Here is a 19,949-nt window from a genome sequence, read left to right on the forward strand (position 1 = left end):
GATTGTCAGTCAGACCTTTTGGTAAGGTGTTATGGTGGTAGTTGATGTATGCTTCACACATGAATCTTTTTACAAATGCATGTTAATAAATTTTGCCTCTCATCATTTGCTCACTTTTCTTTGAACTGAGAGTGCAAAACAATCTATTCTTCCACAGCATTTTCTGAATTTCATTAATAATACTTTGCATGCCAGTGTAAAGATCTATCGTTACCACCCTACAGTCAGAATGCTGATTTGTCGGTACCCTGTTTACTTTCACTTAGCTTATAAATTGATTGACGATCGATAACTCTGCTACTGGATTGTTCGTTTGTTGACGTGGTGTTTTGTAATACTTGTTTAAACTTTGTTATTTCATCTGATGATGTTTTTGTAGAGTGCATTTATATAATATTGTTTCTGTGCTACTTTTCTTTAACGTAATGTTTTCAGTTTGTTTATTTCATTCACTTTAGCAACTTAATTTAAAAAAAGTCTCCAGTAATGAATTTCATGTGTTGTTGGAAAATACTAGTGATACAGAAATGGCTCTGAGCACTATGGGACTTAATATCTGAGGTCATCAGTCCCCTAGAACTTAGAACTACTTAAACCTAACTAACCTAAGGACATCACACACATCCATGCCCGAGGCAGGATTCGAACCTGCGAATGTAGTGGTTGCGCGATTCCAGACTGTAGCGCCTAGAACCGCTCGGCCACACTGGCCGGCTAGTGATACAGTGTATTTTAGTGAAAGTAGTAGTTGTTCAGAAAGTGACTGATGTTCTTGCTGGTATATTGATCGAATGTGAAGACAGACTGGAAAATACATAGTACACTGAAGTGATTGCAACTAAAACACTACAACCACTACCACATCCATTTCACAAGGTGCCTGAACCAACACATATGCCACCAGTAGGATCTTCTGCAATTGAATATTTCAATATATTTTTCACAGCAGTGTTACTTTAACAAATTGTCACTGAAACAAATTGCTCAGCTAAGTAGTTTATATCTGAACATGCTACTTTATCCAGCCCATATAAAAAATGGAAGAATGTGACAATAGCTGAGGTAAGAGGTTCTATAGCATTCTTAATGAATATGGGACTTAGCAAAAGACCTACGGTAAAATGTATTCTGCTCTGAAACTATACAGAACTACATACATAAGGCATACTGTAATGTACTGTCCAATTATTATAATTATCATCTCTGTAAATCATATTAAATTTTTCATTTTTATTATGTCATTTTACTCAGAAATTTGTATGTATTTTATGGACATCGATGAGCTTTCTTTGTCTCAAGTGTAGTGTTAATAATATGGAAACAAAATCAAATTTGTATTGTTTCTTAAAAATACTTTTTATTTTGTCACTTATAAACAAATTAAATTGAAGAAGTATGACAATCTGGGTATGCCATAATGAACTACATACTTCTGTAAGAAGTATTTTTTTTTTCATATTTTTAAATTGCATGCAGCATGATATATGGCAATTTAAATAGAATACTGCATGGCAGTTTAAGAACGTATGACATTTTTAGCATTCACTGCTCAAAATGGCTGACTTGACAAGGGTTTAAAAACAGTGGGTCTTTTCTGGCTGCGCGGGATTAGCCGAGCGGTCTAAGGCGCTGCAGTCATGGTTTTTTTGTCTTTTCTGTTCTTAATCTACATACTTGGCACATACTTCTCCAAAGCATGTTTTACAATCTGTTTAAACTGTATCCATAATTCCATTACGACCATCATACTGGAACTAAATAATGTCTGTTAATTGTCTAAATGGTATGCTAAAAACTACTTACCTGCTCTTTCTAGCAAAAGTTCTCTCCTAGCCTGCTTGATTGATTTAACTTTAGTAACAATCATTGCTATGATATCACGATCACTAATCCTTGTCTCTATACTGACACCACTGTCGATAAGATCAGGCCTCTTTGTAGCTACAAGTTTTAAAATATTTCCATTGCACGTGGGCTGTTGAACTAGCAGCTCAAAATAGTTTTCGTAAAATGTGTTCAAAAGTACTTAACAAGACTGACTCTCTGTACCACCTGCAATGAACTAATCAACATCCTAGTCTGTACTCGGTAGGTTAAAGTAGCCTCCTACTAATATTAAATGAGCTGACATTTTTGTGCTGCTGAGTGAAGACCTTCTTTGAATGATTCTAAAACTCTCAGGGCAGAATCGGGTGGCCAGTAAAGGTATCAAACAAGTAACTTGATTATACTTACACCTGTTATATGTGTCTGGACAACTTCCCTGTCAGACTCAGCTTCAGTGGAGAGAATATTTTTGGCAACTCCCCTCCTATGGCATTTAATTTATGTTCTTAATATATGTTGCATGCCTCACTAAATATTCCAGAACTTCCTACTTCAGCTTTTAGCCAGCTCTTGGTTGTGAGAATAATTTGAGCACGACGACTTTCCTGGAAGGCAGTAAAGTCAGGATCTTTGTTATGAATACTTCAACAATTACTGGTAAAATTTTGACATTTAAAGTGTCTGTGCTCAGAGGACAGTCTGGTTTTGCTATCTGTGTGTTGTCTAGTGAGTGTTCATCAGAGGACGTTAAACCATCGCCTAGTATAAAAAACCCTGTTGTGCCTCAACAAGTATTGTGCTACCTGAGTAGCTACTTCCTTTGTGCAGTGGACCCCCGGTCTATCAAGTGGCGTCTTACAAGTAAGCATGAAAGAGTCATGGAGATGCTGATCAATCTCCAATGTCAGGTGTGTTGTGATTCACTGTTGAAATTTTGAGAATGTACGAGGAGTGTCCAATAAGTGATGCAGCACATTTTTTTCTTGACCAGTTTTGTTTGAAAAGTGCGGAATTTGTTGTGGGACATAGTGGAATAATCCCACTTTTGCTACTCTAGTTTCATGAAGTTCAGATAGTTGGCAGCACTATACACGGCCTACAAAATGGCATCAGTAACAGAGGTGTGTTCCATATGGAGAGCTGTCATTGAGATTATTTTGGCAAAAAACCAGATCTTCACATATACAGGCGCTTGGAGAATGTCAACAGGAACCTGGCAGTGAACAAAAGCACAGTGAGTCATTGGGCGAGATGTCTGTCATTGTCGCAACAAGGTCGCACAAACCTGTCTGATCTCCAATATGCCGGCCAGCTGCACACAGCTGTGCTACCCTAAGGAAATTGAAGAAACAACTACAGCATGTTCATCGCCACAAAAATAGAAACAAACTTCTCATTCTCCTTGACAGTTCAAGGAGTCACCCAAGTCTGTGCACCCAATAGGAGCTCACAAAACTTAATTGGACTATTCTTCCCAATCGCTCTACAGCCCAGATGTCGTCCCTTCTGACTTCCATCTGTTTGGCCCAATGAAGGATGCACTCCATGGGGAGCAGTACATGGATGATGAGGAGGTTATTGATGCAGCAAGACGTTGGCTCTGATGTCGACCAGTAGAGTGGCACTGCGTGGGCATACAGGCCCTCTCAGTGTGTCGTAAGGCTGTTGCATTGAACTGAGGTTATGTTGAAAAATAGGGTTTTGTAGTCAAAAGACAGGGAATAATATGGTGTATTGGATTCGTGAATAAAAGCAACCTGCTTTCAGAAAAAAGTGTTGCATTATTTATTGAACACCTCTTGTATGTTCCTAGAGGAGTTAACCGACATATTGCTTACTCCTATATCTCTCAAGATCTCAAAAAAAGAAATTGTGGTAAAAAGAGAGAGATTATGAGCCCTACAGTGGCTTACTAACAGTCATTCTTCCCATGCACACTTAGAACAGGAAAGGGAAGAAATTACTGTGTTGCACAAAATACCCTTGTCCATACTTCATAAAGTGGCTTGCGAAATAGAGATATACATTTTGATATATCTGCTCCAGCCTGGTTGTGTAAGAACTATGTAGACGTGTAGCCCTATGAAGGTAGACTGGGTTTTCTAAGTACTTGTGGGACTAAAATCATATTTCTTTCTTTGACTAGTAACTCTACAATCTGGATGAGGGTACAGCAGTTAAAAAATTAGTTTCTCTTAATATATATTCCTGTCAAGTCATCAGACTCGAAAATTCATTGTAATTATCAATTACCAAGTGAGGTGGTGCAGTGTTTAGCACACGGGACTTGCATTCAGGAGGATGATGGTTCAAACACTCTACAGGCCATCAAGATTCAGGTTTTGCATGATTTTCCTAGATCACTCCAGGCAGATGCTGGGATGGCTCCTTTGAAAGGATCCAGCCAGTGCCCTACCTCGTCCTTAAAACAATCTGAGCTTCTGCTGTCGTCTCTAAGGACCTTGTTGGTAACAGGATGCTAAACCATACTCTTCTTTTTGCACTTGTTATTTTGTATTTAAAAAAAAAAAACTTAATTTCAACAGCTGTGTCATGTTCTGCAGATATTTAATGAAGATTGACAGTCAGGAATCAATAAGGTAGAATGTAGGAGCAAATAAAGTAAGTGTCACTGAAATGAACACAATTACATTGCCAGAATGTAAAAGGCGCAAGATGAAGTCAGTCATCCCAGTCCTGGGAGGCCTTTCAGGTGTACACACTATAGGTGTACAGTATCATCTAGAAGGGCTTGTAAGTTTTGGGAAATGCAACTGAGCAGCACATGAAGCAGGAAGAGCATAAGATCATATCATACCAGTTAACACAAGTTTTCTTAAACTGCCCTGATAGTCATACATTACCATCTTCTGCAGGTGTAGAGCTGTTGAGAGCCTCTTGTTTTCAGTGCCTCTATCTTCTGAAGGGGCAGACTGTCCATTGCACTATTGCTTTGGGATCATCCTCTGCCATATATCGCTCAGTATACTTTCAATCCTCACATTTATTTAGGGTATGGCTACATCACAAAACATGACAGTTATCTCAGACTACAAACTAATATCTAGTATGTAGTCTACTGAACCCTCTGTCATCGCCAGGAAATCTGTCAGATCCCCAAGAAAAGCTCTCTGAGGACATTCTCGAATTACGTGATGGACAGTCTGCTTTCTAGCACCACAGTCACAACTTGGTGGAGCTAATTTCTCCCACTTATGCAAAGTGATGGTAACTACACTCCTCTGACTATTTTCTAACCTGGATACACCTACAAAACCAGTCAAATTGTGCTCAAAAGGTGGCTGTCAAAAAGGACGCTTAGCAGAGGTAACTGCTTACAGTACAAACAGCTGGCTGAATGTGAACACTGTGATAGGTTCCAGAAATAGATTGATCACATTTTGAATGAATCCACCTCATCAGTGATGCAATCGTTCTGCAGTCTTATAGTCACGTATAACAGCTTGGTCCTCGGTGTAGTGAGGAGTCCAATAAGCAGTCAGGGGCAGGCATGCAGCCCATAGAAGAGTCAAATGCCAACCATTAAAGAGAACAAAATGAGATCACCATGAGTGTCCCTGGACCAAATCAGCCGTTCTATTAGTTCAGTACGACTTGTAGAAAGTTATCAGATTTCTGAGAATATTTGTCAGACACCTATAACATGAGTACTGAATGAGCAGTGCCTCCAAACAATACCTGGCGACTTTGCCAAGACTACATACTGTCTTTGGCTGCCTGAATGTAGCATCCCGTTTCCATCATGCAGTCATGGAGGAGGGTGGTTTGGATTTCAGCTCTAACGGCACTGAGTCCTATAAGGACCCTTCCCTCTAATGGGGGCTGGATTTGATATGGAATGAAACTCCCATGTACTAGTAAATGAAATACATATTGCTGTGACACTTTGACAATGAATCGAAGAAAATCCATCTAGAATTTTTAAATGCAGTACAGTAAACTGAACGATTTACCATCATGTGAAGGGAGGCAGTGTAAATCCCACCTATCTCAACCAAGGGAATGAGTGGATGTGCCCCAGTAGTTATAGAAGTGTTCTATTAACAAATTATAAGAAAACTACTGCAGCAACTAATTAACTGTCGTATGGTCCTGGCACCAGGTGACAAGGTAGCTTCTTAGTCACACTTAGTGCAGGTTCAGGATTTATTGACTCAAAGCCGACAATCTAGCTGTACTGGAGGCAGCTATATATCTTGCTTTCCTATATCCTATATAGATTGCATTGTACAAGAATATTTTTTGACATGAAAAAGATGTACAATATAAGCTGGTGACATAATTCTAGGACAGATTGGGACTTGCATCGTTGTCTTCTTATATTCATTCAGTCTTTCTCTAACGATTCTTTTTTAGGGAGTAACAGTATTGTTTGAGTGGGAAAGACAGTGATTGGAATTAGCCAACAAGCTGCAGACAGTCAAACCAACTATTCGACGATGGCGCATATCATTTCAATCTCGAAGAAGGGACAATGTTGATCATTGTCATGTTGGACATTGCTTGATGAGACATGCTTATCTGACTACTTAGGCTTTCCTGGTGTAATAAGAGATAATATTCTTCTCGGGTCTGCAGCCAGATCATGAAGTCATCTTGACACACTATTTCCGCAGTACATTTGGTCGCCATCTTCAGGTGAGTAAGCTGTTGCATGAACTCGCCGGAACTGAATTCAGGCCGTGAGCGGTGGTTCCTGTATACACTTGGAAGGCAAACAGTGTGTGCACAAGAGATTGTTGCAACTCCCCTCTAACACAACTGAACATATAGTGCCCCAGTGATGGAAGCTGGCAAAATCAATATTTCATTATCGAAAACTATTCTGATGGCTGAATCAAAGACAATTATTATTTAATGTTTGATAAAACAGGGTTCCAAATCTTTCTTAAAGGGTAACCCATACCTCCGCTTATAAGATTGTCAGATAGTCAAATTTTAATGGATTCTTTTATGTGTGTGTGGTGTTGGTGCTCAATACGTTGGGCCTGAATGGTACAAACTGTTTGACCAATGTAAGCTTTCCTAAAATGGCAGGGGATTTTGTACACACCAAGCTTCCTTAATCCCAAGTCATCCTTTACTGAGCCAAGGAGCGCTCTGATCTTGATTGGCAGATGAAAAACGCTTTTTATCTCGTATCTTTTTAAAGTTCTTCCTCTTTTCAAAGATATGTTGCCAGCAAAAGGTAGGAAAGCAACTGAGTAACATATATCTTCTAATGGAAAGTGCAATGGATCTGTTTGTCTGTATAGCCATTCTGTTTGAACACAACTTTAAGATGATCCAGCTCTTGTGTCAAGTTTTCTGCATCTGAGTTGTCATAAGCTTCTGTTGACGTCTGTAAGACCCCTATGCATTGGAATGATGGATGACGGCTTAATGCGTGCAGGTAATAATCCGTGTGCATGGGCTTTTGAGTAATAGTCCGTGTGCATGGGCTTTTGATAAACACTGCATCCCAGTGTTCCATCATCCTCTCTGTAAACCAAGACATCTAGGAACAGAAGCTTTCCATCTCCTTCAACCTGTATCGTGAACTTGATGCTGCGATGAAGGCAATTAAAACAATTGCGGAAACGGTTCAAAGCGTATCTCTCAACGCAAACCATGGGCCTATTGCCGATGTGCCTCCAAAAACAGGTAGGTTTTAAAAATGCTATTCTCAGCACTGTGTCTTCAAATTCTTCCATAAATAAATTCACAACTCTAGGGGATAATGGACTCCCCATACCCAGTACATCAGTTTGTCCAAAATATATGGCATTGAATAAAAAGTACATCAGCACTTGGTGACAAAGCTTAGTCATTTCCTTGTCCAGTTTTTCCCCAATTAACAGCAAAGATTCTTCAAGAGGGACCTGGACAAAAAGGATACTACATCAAAGCTGACTAGCAAATCGGAGGGACCAAGACACAGAGACTTCATTCGCTGCATTAAAAACTACAGAATTGGAATTAATATGTTCACAATTTCCAACATAAGGGCCAAGAACAGACGCTAAATACTTGGCCAAGATGTAAGTGAGAGCACCCAAGTTATTCATGATCAGCCGAAATGAAAACCCTTGCTTATATACTTCGGGTACATTATGTCATTGGATCGGCAGCACCAGGATGAAGTTTTTTAAGTACATCATCAGGCAATGAACTATTCTTCAAAAGTAAAAGTTTTCCATTTTATGCATTCACTTGGGTTGTTCTGCAGTCTTCGGTATCCCGAGTCCTCAAGTAAATATCCATTTTTCCCAGATAATCATCCCTTGAAAGAAGAACCGTGGCATTGCCATTGTCCGCTGGTAGAATTATTAAATCTTGGGCCTCTCTAATGTACCGGACTGCTCCCATTTCGAGAGAGAGATGTTATTCCATGGGGACGGTGCTCTATCCAATATGTGCGAGACCTCTTGCCTAATTTCTTTGGCTTGATCCTCAGGAAAGCTGGGCACCACTTGCTCAACTTTGCAAATGAATTCAGTGATGGGAACATTCCTCAGTATAAAAGCAAAATTTAAGCCTTTGTGCAAACTGATAGCACGGCATCGTCCAGTTCTTTACTCGTGAGGTCATGACAGTCTGTCAAAGGATGTTGTCATCCAATACTGTGAGTCAAGAACAACGCCATTGAAACTTTGAAGACTACATACTGATGGCACTCCTGTGCACCTAGTCTGATAGTGCCCAAGAATAATTATCCACACATTTCCAGAATACAGCTGACAGCAGTGATGATACCTCTGAGCGCAGGATTAGCCGAGCGGTCATGGACTGTGAGGCTGGTCCCGGTGGAGGTTCGAGTCCTCCCTCGGGCGCGGGTGTGTGAGTTTGTCCTTGGGATAATTTAGGTTAAGTAGTGTTTAAGCTTAGGGACTGATAACCTTAGCAGTTAAGTCCCGTAAGATTTTACTCACATTTGAACATTTTGATACCTCTGACTGCAAGTAAAATAAATTCTTGGCTAGTGATCCAGTTGTGTGCAAGTAAAACGAATGCACTCCCTTGCTAAGGCAAAACTAGCATACTTCTTAATGTTGTTGGCCAGTTTTGTATGAATATAATGAACAAATCTTGCAAATTTAGGTATAATACCTTCATTGTGGCGTCTCAGGAAAAAAGCGAGTGTGCGACTATCTGACAGCCCTATGAATAGAGACAAGTTACCCTTTAAGTGAGACTTGGAGCTGTGTTTTATTAGACATTAAAAAACAGTGGTCTCAGATTCAGCCATCAGAATAGTTTTTGACAGCGATTTATCGACTTTGCCAGCTTCCACCACTGGGGCGCTATATGTTTACATGTGCAGAGGTCAGCATTGAGCTCAGCACTAAACTGGAGAGACTATTACACGAAGCAAAACCATGATATGTGATGTCACAGTCGACATGTTAAATTGGAGCAAGGTGTCAAATTGTTCTAGCTGTTGCCTTGTACCTTCTAACCCTACCCTGCAAGATCAATTTAGCAATTATTCTGTTGTTTTTATGTACATAATTTCCATACTGCCACTAAGGCTGCTGACAAATTATGCTTCTCAAAAATCTTACCTCTGTGCAACAGATTTTTTGCTTTCACTATTCACATTTTATTTCGTGAATGGTAAAACTATAGTAGTGATACAAAATAACCAAAAAGTTGACATATAAAAATTCGTTACTGTAGTTACCTCATGAGATATGTGACGAACATTCACACATTTGATGCAAAGTGTATTTCTCTCTAAACCTAATGAGAAAAAATCTGAACACATCGTTAGGCAGCAAAACTGCTAAACAACTGCTTTGTTGCTAATTTCAGCTGCTAACTGGGGAAAAAATCTTTAATAAAGGTTTTTATGTTAACAATTTACTGGTGCGAATTTTGGAAAAGGAAGGTGGTGGTCAAATTAGTAACGTGTAAACCTCAACTTTTAATTTTTATTTATTGTTTTGCTTCATTCAATATATATTTACATGCCATACAATGGTAGATGTAATTACCTTCCCCAACCTCTGCCTCGTGCCAGAATAGTTACTCTGTGCAGCAGCTGTTACTTTTTTTGTGTTTGCCTTTAATTTAATCTGAAGGTGCATAGTAGCAATATGTTGTACTAAGTGTGACTCACACGTCCTCAGTTAATGGCAGTGACTAGTTTATGCACTTTGCTAAAAACATTGGCTTGTTCACCAAAGAAATCAAACAGAATTAATAGGGCAAAGATGGTCTGATTTTAAAGTAAATCTCACTAGAGCAGAACAAAAACATTTTTCTTTGTGCTGCACTATTGTAAACACTCCTGCAGATGGGTGAAGCAAACCACCTCTGTCAACCTTTATAGTAAAAGCAGCTGGATTTGCCGCAGGAATCTTACAGCATGTGTGATCATTTGGGCACATGTCAGGAACGTTAATAAGTTCTTTACACTTAGCACATATCAACATTTGCATACTCTTTCTCACAACATATCCCAACATACACTGAAGCGCCAAAGAAAGTGGTATGGGCATTTCAAGTACAGAGATATGTAAATAGGCAGAATTCGGTGCTGCACTCGGCAACGCCTATGTAAGACAAGAAGTGTCTGGCGCAGTAGCTAGATCGGTTACTGCTGCTACAATGGCTGGTTATCAATATCTAAGTGAGTTTGGACATGGTGTTATATAGTTGGCACACGAGCGATGGGACACAGCATCTCTGAGGTAGTGGGGAATTTCCCCTATGACCATTTCACGAGTGTACTGTGAATATCAAGAGTCCAGTGAAATATCAAATTTCCAACACCACTTTGGCCAGAAAAAAATCCTGGAAGAATGGGACCAACGATAACTGAAGAGAATCATTCAGCATGACTGAAGTGCAACCCTTCTGCAAACCGCTGCAGATTTCAATGCTGGGCCATCAACAAGTGTCGGTGTGCGAACCATTCAACGAAACATCATCAGTATGGGTTTTTGTAGCCGGTGGCACATTTGTGTACACTTGATGACCACACAAAGCTTTACACCTTGACTAGGCCTGTCAAGAACGACATTGGATTGTTGATAACTGGGAACATGTTGCCTGGTCGGACGAGTCTCGTTTCAAATTATATCCGAGCGGATGGACGTGTACGTGTACGGGTATGGAGACAACCTCATGAATCCATGGACCCTGCATGTCAGCTGGGGACTGTTCAAGCTGATGGAGGCTCTGTAATGGTGTGGGGAGTGGGCAGTTGGAGTGATATGGGACCTCTGATATGTCTAGACACGACTCTGTTAAGTGACAGGTACATAAACATCCTGTCTGATTTGCGATTATTCTGCTGTTTTTACATACGTAATTTCCATACTGCTACTAAGGCTGCTGACAAATTATGCTTCACAAAAATGTTACCTCTGTGCAACAGATTTTTTGCTTCCACTATTCACATTTTATTTACTGAATGGTAAAACTATACAACAATACAAAATGACCAAAAAGTTAACATGAAAAATTTCTTATTATAATTACCTCATCAAGTATGTGATGAACCTTCACACAATCAAACAATGTCCGTTGTGCATTCTGATGGACTTGGGCAGTTGCTGCAGAGTTGCTCCAGGAGCATTCTTCTGAGTTTTAAACACTTTCGCTGGCCACCAAACTCTCTCGACATGAACATTATTGAGCATATCTGGGGTGCCTTGCAACGTGCTGTTCAGAAGGGATCTCCACCCCTCATAGTCTTACGGATTTATAGACAGCCCTGCAGGATTCATGGTGCCAGTTCCCTCCAGCACTACTTCGGACATTAGTCGAGTCCATGCCACATCATGTTGCGGCACGTCTTGTGCTCACAGGGCCTTACACAACATTAGATAGGTATACTAGTTTCTTTGGCTATTTGGTGTATAATAAATAATATTCTCCTGGTAGTCACTAAGTACTGTTGAATCACGAGCCTCAAAGTAACCAGTATCTTCACTATTATTAGTGAACTTATCACTGTGCTTCTTATGGCACAATAATTCGTGAACAATGAAAGACCTCACTTTCTCAGTGTCATCTATATTACTCTTGTCACTTGTAGTAGCATTGTTCTTGAGCAACATTGTTCTCAGAACTGACTGGAACTGTAATTTGGTGGGATTATTGCTCAAACCAAAGGTAGATCTGACAAAAAAAAAGTTCTAGATGATTTTGTGAGAGTTCGTATGTTAAAAAATACATTTGAGGTTCAATATCCTGAAACAGAAACTCCTGGGAGAGGCCTCTAACACCATGTAAGCACATAAAAAAACCCAGCACAAATGTTTTTCATCGATGTACTAATGTACACCCACCATCAGTCCTTAATGTTTGAAGGAAGTTTTCTGCACGACAAAGAAATTCAGTCCAATAATTTACATTTTCAGTTCTCAATGGTTGTTTAAAGCCCTTAGCATGAACATTGCTAGAGTTGCACACATCAAACAGTTTATCAATAATTCTGATGAATTCTACAGTGGCAGAGTAGTTGTTGTGGTCTTCAGTCCTGAGACTGGTTTGATGCAGCTCTCGATGCTACTCTATCCTGTGCAAGCTTCTTCATCTCCCAGTACTGCAACATACGTCCTTCTGAATCTCCTTAGTGTATTCATCTCTTGGTCTCCCTCTATGATTTTTACCGTCCACACTGCCCTCCAATGCTAAATTTGTGATCCCTTGATGCCTCAGATCATGTCCTACCAACCGGTCCCTTCTTCTTGTCAAGTTGTGCCACAAACTCCTCTTATCCCCAATTCTATTCAATACCTCCTCATTAGTTATGTGATCTACCCATCTAATCTTCAGCATTCTTCTGTAGCACCACATTTCGAAAGATTCTATTCTCTTCTTGTCCAAAATATTTATCGTCCATGTTTCACTTCCATACATGGCTACACTCCATACAAATATCTTCAGAAACGACTTCCTGACATTTAAATCTATACTTGATGTTGACAAATTTCTCTTTTTCAGAAATGCTTCCCTTTCCATTGCCAGTCTACATTTTATATCCTCTCTACTTGGACCATCATCTGTTATTTTGCTCCCCAAATAGCAAAACTCCTTTACTTCTTTAAGTGTCTCATTTCCTAATCTAATTCCCTCAGCATCACCCGACTTAATTGGACTACATTCCATTATCCTCGTTTTGCTTTTGTTGATGTTCATCTTATATCCTCCTTTCAAGACACTGTCCATTCGCATTGTCAGAGGCATTCTGAAAATCTGGGTACTGACAACACACTAGAAATTCATTCACATCAGCAACACTGGAGCTCATTGGGCTGCTAAAGACACATTTATTTTCTTGTTATAGAAATTCACATGTGAACCAGAGAGTGAACTGTCAATTTTTAAAGATTCACTCTTTCAGGTAATGTAACTTCGAAATGAAGTCCCACTTCATATCACTAGCTACACAGTTAATAATTTTCTTTTCAGCTAAAGTATTACAAACCAATGGCATGGACCACGAATTGCATGAACATTGTCATTCGCAGGATGCTTGAAGTAAGGGGCAAAATTTTCCTAGATTCAGTGTGCACTCGAGATTCCAGATTCAGTGAGCACTCGAGATTCTTCAGTGTCTGAATGTTGACAGCGACACCATCACATATCACTCACCCCGCGAGAAGACTTACAGACGACAGTTTCAGTACACAAACTCTCACAATTTCAGTCATTACATCTGATGACAGTTTATTCACAAAGAACTGTGCACTTGGACACTTAACCTTTGCAGTGTATGACACTATCTGAAAAACTAAAGCTTCAGTAGCTAGCTCTTCTGAATCTATAATCAGTGTTGCCCAAATCAACATAGCATGCATGCCCTTTTTATTGTTGTTCCACACAAACTGCTTCCTAATTGACATACTATAACAATAAGTGCACATTCTTTAAGATATCATTTGCCACTGGTATTGTTTTAGATAGTAGAAAACCTGTTGTAGCTAGCCAAATTCGGGATTTACTGATGACACCCAACTTCGAAGAATACCGGGGGTGGGACAAAAGAAACATAAGAGTGTACAAATCTATATGCCACAGGGAAATAGAAATACAAAGTGAGGGTAAATTGTTTCGTTAGTTCACTGTATTGTCTGAATTGCTTCGTTGCATCAGTGTTTTTCAATTGGGTAACAATAAAATCTAAAGGAAAGCAACTAAAATGTTCCTGAAGAACACTTTTCAGATTGTCATTTACATAGCTTCTTTTTTTCAGCACTGGTCATTTCTGCCATTGTTTCCACCTTTTCTTCATGCCACTTCAGTTTCACCTGCAGTCATTTCACTTTTTTCCTAAGGGCCACAATTCTGTTAGAGACTAAGTCTGAACACTTGCATCACACTTCTCATGATTGCCATTGAATTCACACAACGTATTTGTCATTTGGGTCTCATTTATTTCCTGAAACAAAATTAAAAGAATCCATCAGCAACAATTAGTAGGAGTTACTAGAAATTCAGAAATATACATTAACATCAATGTGTATCCTTGTTTCAAGTTAAATGCGTGGTTTTACCTCGGAGACTGATGGTTTATTCTGAACAAGTTGCCTTCTCCAAACATACATGAACCAATTGAATTAGTAATGAAACTGTGCTCCCATGACTTCTTCTGCCATGGCGTCTATAAAACACAGGTTAGTTAATCTGATATGTTGGCTGACTGGCTTCTGTAGGGGCTGACCACAGCAGGGTATGGAGCAAATGCAAGAGTGTGTGGTGGTGTCACCCACTTAGCAAATTCTGTGGGCAAAGGGCCATCACGGGGCTGGGAGCAATAAGTGGACAAGAAGCAAAGCAAGGCTTGTTTGTGTGGATGACAAGCATAGTTTGTCCATTTGCTGTATGAACATTCAAACAAAACATTCACCCTCACCATTTGATTGTGGCTGGAATGGTGTTGAGGTGAGATTGCAAATGCTGTTCGCTGTACAGAAATCTTAAAATTCTGTAGAGGCAAATTGAGGTCCATTGTCCATGACAAGCAATTCAGGCAGATCTGTGATGCGGAATATGGACTGAAGTGCTTGCAAAGTGGAGTGAGATGTTATTGATGATGACATGGAAACAACAAAGGGGAATTTACTATATGCATTGACAACTACTAACCAGTGTGTGTTCCCAGTAAGGGCCAGCAAAGTCTACGTGTACATTGCTAAGGTGGCTCTGCCTTGGACCACTCAAAAAAATGTTGTGGGGGGGTGGTCTGATGTTCCCCACACACTTTACACCGTTCAGACATCCTTTCTATTTGCACGTCCATGCCAAACCGTGTGCTATGTCTGTGTGTTAATTGTTTTGTGCGGACAACACCCTAATGACCTTGATGCAATAAGCTGAGTACATGTCTTTGAAACACTTTCGGTATCACCACACACAAATGTCCTGACTTTGTGTGAAGCAAAATGACACCATGAACAGCAGAAAGATCATGTCGACATGCAAAAGATCAAGGAACCAATGGGTGCTTGATAGAAGATGGCCATCCGGTACGAATGTATCGGAGCGAAATTTACAAATTGGGATTGGAAAAAGCGCCTTGCACTAATTTGTGATAATGCGAGGGAAACTGCTCAACAATGTCCATTTGTTGTGGATCAGTTTGAAAACATGCCACTTTGGAAGTGTTGAAGTCAGCATCAGGTCCCATAGGTAGATGCGAGAGCATCTGCGTTCTCATGCTTAGAAGTGGGCCAATAAGTCATCTCGTACTGGTAGTGGGAGAGAACAGCCCAACATTGCAATTTCTGAGCACTACAAATAGGGATCAGTGTGGCCGGATTGAAGAGCGGCTGCAAAGGCTTGTGGTCCATGACCAAATAGACAGGTTTGTTTGGATCGAAATGAACCAAGCGTCGATCATTGAGCAATGCCATTTTCAATTTGTGAAAGGCTATGGCACAATCATGGGACCAAACAAAACAAACGTGTTCTTGGCAAAGGCGATGCAAGGGAGCCACTATGTGGGCTTCCTTAGGGATGAAGCAAATGTAATAATTCAGTTTGCCTAAGACAGATTGCAATTCTTTGACATTTTGAGGCAGTTTGAGATCACGTGTTGCTTGCAAATGTACCCGTGTTGGATGAACACCTAGATAATTGATAATATGACCTGAATATTCTATTTCTGTCTGGAAAAACACACACTTTTCTTTATTGCACTTGAGTCCAGCTTCACACAAAACATGAAATAAAGGGTGCAAGTTGGCAAGATATTCTTCTGCTATGCAGCCAGCAACTATAATATCATCCAGGTAGTTTGTACATGAAGGTACACAAGTAGTTAGCTGTTCTAGGTAGTGTTGGAAAATTGCAAGTGCTGATGCACTACCGAAAGGCAAACGAAAGAACCTGAAAAGTTATTGATGATAAACACATTTTGCAATGATTCACTAAGAGGAATCTAAAGGTAAGCATCACAAAAGTCAATTTTTGAAAAATAGTGACGTGCACCTAAGCAATCCGTGAGTTCATCAGTGTGAGGCAATGGATAAGTATCCATAACTGTCTGAGGATCGACAGTAGCTTTGAAATCAACACAAATCCTCATTTTTTCCTGATGGTTTGTGAACATGAACTACTGGGGAAGACCACTGACTTGCAGAGATTGGTGCAATTGTGCCATTTTCTTGCCAGTGAGCCAGTTCTTTTGCAACCTGTTCACAAAGTGCAGTAGGCACTGCACGTGCTTTGAAAAAGTGCGGTTGCACGTTGTCTTGAAGCATAACGTGTGCTACAAAGTTATTGGCCTTACCTGTGCTAGGAGCACACAAGGTGTGAAAATTGGCAACACTGTCAGTTGGACTGAAATGAGACACAGCTAGCATATTGGCCACAATGTTTTGACCAAATAAGTCGAACAAGTAGAGGCCAAAAATATTAACTGGTGTCTACTTCATAGCACTTGGAAGGAAACGGTCTTCTGCAGATTCCGATACGTGGCCGCAATGTTAAGTGTTCCTACCACTGCAATGTTCTGGCTGTTGTACGCTGTAAGCGTATTTGTAGAATGAAACAGTTTTGATTGGCCTAACAGTTCATAAGTTTCATAGTTTAACAAGGACACTGATGCACCTGCATCTAATTGAAGTTTTACTGTATGGCCTGCAATCACTAAAGGTACATACAATTTATTAGACACACATTGCACAGGGGAACTAGTTGTCTGAATAACAGCACACGATTGCCGTGTGGGAGCAACCTGTTTGGAATGTACAACATGCACTTGTTGCATAGGAGGGCGCAATTATTTCACATTTTTGTGTTTTTAAGCAAACACTTTGGACATGTCCAGTTCAGTGGCAGGAGTAGCAAGTGGCCTGGTGTGACGGGCAATGTTCATGTTTATGTGTTGTACAGCATCGGGAGCAAGATTTTGTACCACGCTGTTCGTGAGTGAAGCACAGCTTGTGCTTCAGCTGTTGATGCGTTACAGCATTCTGTCTGCAAGGCTGTTTGTGTGCCGTTAAATGTGACTGTTTACGAGACTGCGTTACACTAGAGCTGTTTCCACCTTTCTGTTGTACAACAAAAATGTCACCAGAATACTGAAAACTGTCTACAGTAAAATCACAAGAGTCTTGATAATCAATGATATGCAATATCCGCTCAAGAGGAGGATTAGAATGTTTTCAGAATCTGTTCTCTGATCCTATTGTCTGACACATTCTGCGTGATTGTGTCCCTGATCATATAGTTACTCTACTATTGTCCACATTCACAACGGAACTTGCATTTCTGTTTTATGCCTTGTAATATCTTTGTGACTTTTCAGATATTGAGGTCTGCAACACTGCATGTAGTATAATGCAAAAAAGGCCCTCAATGGCTAAGTGCAAATAATCGTAAGTGAACTTCACAGCACATAGCAAACTGCCTGATCACTTCTAAGAGTTCACTAATGACGTTCCCTGTCTAAGTCAGCCCTGGACAATGATCTATAACCAACTGGGCGAGAGCTGCTCTTCTGTCTTTCGAGTAGGCTTCTCTCTGTTGTCATCCGGTCATTGGCGGATTGCACTTGGTGGGCAATTGGTCAAGGCGAAGTCGATATCTTTATCCTTAGCGCCACCTGTGGCGATCTTTGCGCCTGTGGTGCTTTTGTCCTAGCAGTGTCTTGTTCAGAGGACACAGCGACTAGATCATTTTATTCGAGGTAATTCATAATGTATGAATGCAGTATTGTTCCAAAATCCTGCTGCAAATTATTGATGTCGGTTATGTGGGTTTGTAATTCAGCATATTACTTCTATTTTCTTTCTTGTATATTGGTCTGAAGACGGTGCAACTTTCCAGTCTTTAAATTCAGATCTCTCGGTATGTGAGCGGTATCATAGGATTGTTAAGTATGCAGCTATTGTATCAGCATACTGTGAAATGATTCTAATTGGTATACTGTCTCGACAGGAAGACTTGCCTTTATTGTGATTGAAGCTGCTTTGCCGTGTGAAGTAAATCTGCTTCTACTTCTAAGCTACTCATGTAGGCAGTATTCTTGATTCGAATTCTGGAGTATTTACTTCATCTTCTTTGGGAAGGAATTTTGGAAAACTGTGTTTATTATTTCCTCTTTAGTGGCACTGTCACTGGTAACATTACAATTGCTTTTTTGTCAAATTTTGAGACAGAGTTTTGTCATTCAAACTATTAACAGCATCTAACATTGAAGTCCGCACTAAGTTTTGAACTTAAGTAAAATATTGCTAGTCTTAGAGATTTTGCATTCTTATACATTTAGCATGCCTTTTCTACTGCTTTTGCAACAGTTTTTTGTGTACTGTAGTAGATCAGTACTATCTCTTATTAATTTATTTGGTATAAATCTCTCAACTGCCATAAATACTATTTCTTTGAATTTAAGCCACACCTGGTTTATGCTTACATAGTTTGGAAGGACTGAAGAATGTCTGTTAGAAAGTCATCAAGTGAATTTTTATCTGCTTTTTCAAATAGGTGTATTTTGCATTTATTTTTGGTGGATTTGGATGTTGCGGTGTCGTCTCACTACAATGGCCTTGGGGTTACTAATCCTGTATCCATCCTGATGCTCCCTATTTGCTCAGGATTATTTGCTGCTAAGAGGTCATGTTTAGATCAAGTATGCTTTCGCAACCATATACACTTCGAGTGGGCTCCTGAGCTTATTGTTCAAAATAATTTTCAGATAAAGTATTTAGTACGATTTCAGATTATGTTTTATGCCTACCACAGACTTTAAAAATGTGTTTTCAACAATATATAAAGGGTAGATTGAAGTCGCCACCAACTATTAATGAATGAATCAGGTACCTGTTTGAAATGAATTTCAAGGGTGGTTCAGAAAAAAAGTCCTGTGGTAGAAACGGTTTATTCACAAAATCTAAGAAATACACAAAGCTAGGAAGGCAGTGGTACATATAACCATGGTTGTTCATGTCTTTGTTACGTCACTAAACTAATCTGTAAAAACTGGCATACAATAAGTCAGGGTGTAGGTTTATGAGTCACTTAGCAAGAGCGCCCTGAATGTTACAATTGGCTCTAAAGTGGTGGCCAGCCAGGTGTTTCTTTAATGGTCCAAGAAGTGAAAGTGACTTGGTACAAGATCAGTGATATATAGAGGATTTTCCAATGCAGTTATCTGCATAACCAAGGCCCTACATGATTGGGCATTGTCATGCAATGACACAAGATGTTTCCTCTGAATCACCTTCAGCAGCTGTTCCATTGCAACGCAGTAACTGGCAGCATTCTCAGTCCTTCCACAGCTGAGGAAATCAACTAATGACTCAGTGTGTCCAAAAGGCCATGGCCATAACTTTCTTTGTAGACACCATCCTTTTAATCTTGTAAGGGGGGTGGAGTGTTGTTACATTGAGCTTTCTTTGTCAGACGTCATATAATGCACCCATGTTCCACCCCCTTTGATGTTACGGTGCAGGGAGAAAACCACTCTGCCTGATACCATATTAGGCACTGGAGAGACAACCCCATTCACTTGCCTATATTCTTGTCTGAGAGTTTCTACATTACCCTTGGTATTGATGTCTAATTCCATTGGGAACTGCGTGCATCACACCCGTATTATTGTCAATAAAAGTTGTATAAATGGCAGCATTGGTCATAAAAATTTAAATATGGTCACACAG

At 39.9% G+C, this 19,949-nt stretch overlaps 1 protein-coding gene and 1 long non-coding RNA gene across 3 annotated transcripts in view; one reads left to right on the forward strand and one right to left on the reverse strand.

The window, feature by feature from the left end:
* LOC124554908 (guanine nucleotide exchange C9orf72-like) overlaps nucleotides 1-19,949 on the forward strand; it is an 86,601-nt gene that overhangs the window by 24,518 nt on the left and 42,134 nt on the right. The window lies entirely within an intron of this gene.
* The window catches only part of LOC124554910, an 87,631-nt gene continuing 81,569 nt past the window's right edge, over nucleotides 13,888-19,949 (reverse strand). Inside the window, exon 3 of the long non-coding RNA XR_006968489.1 lies at nucleotides 13,888-14,224. This is a non-coding gene — a long non-coding RNA (uncharacterized LOC124554910). The remainder of the gene's footprint in view (nucleotides 14,225-19,949) is intronic.

The sequence above is a fragment of the Schistocerca americana genome, chromosome X (assembly GCF_021461395.2).
Source record: "Schistocerca americana isolate TAMUIC-IGC-003095 chromosome X, iqSchAmer2.1, whole genome shotgun sequence".
Taxonomy (NCBI): domain Eukaryota; kingdom Metazoa; phylum Arthropoda; class Insecta; order Orthoptera; family Acrididae; genus Schistocerca; species Schistocerca americana.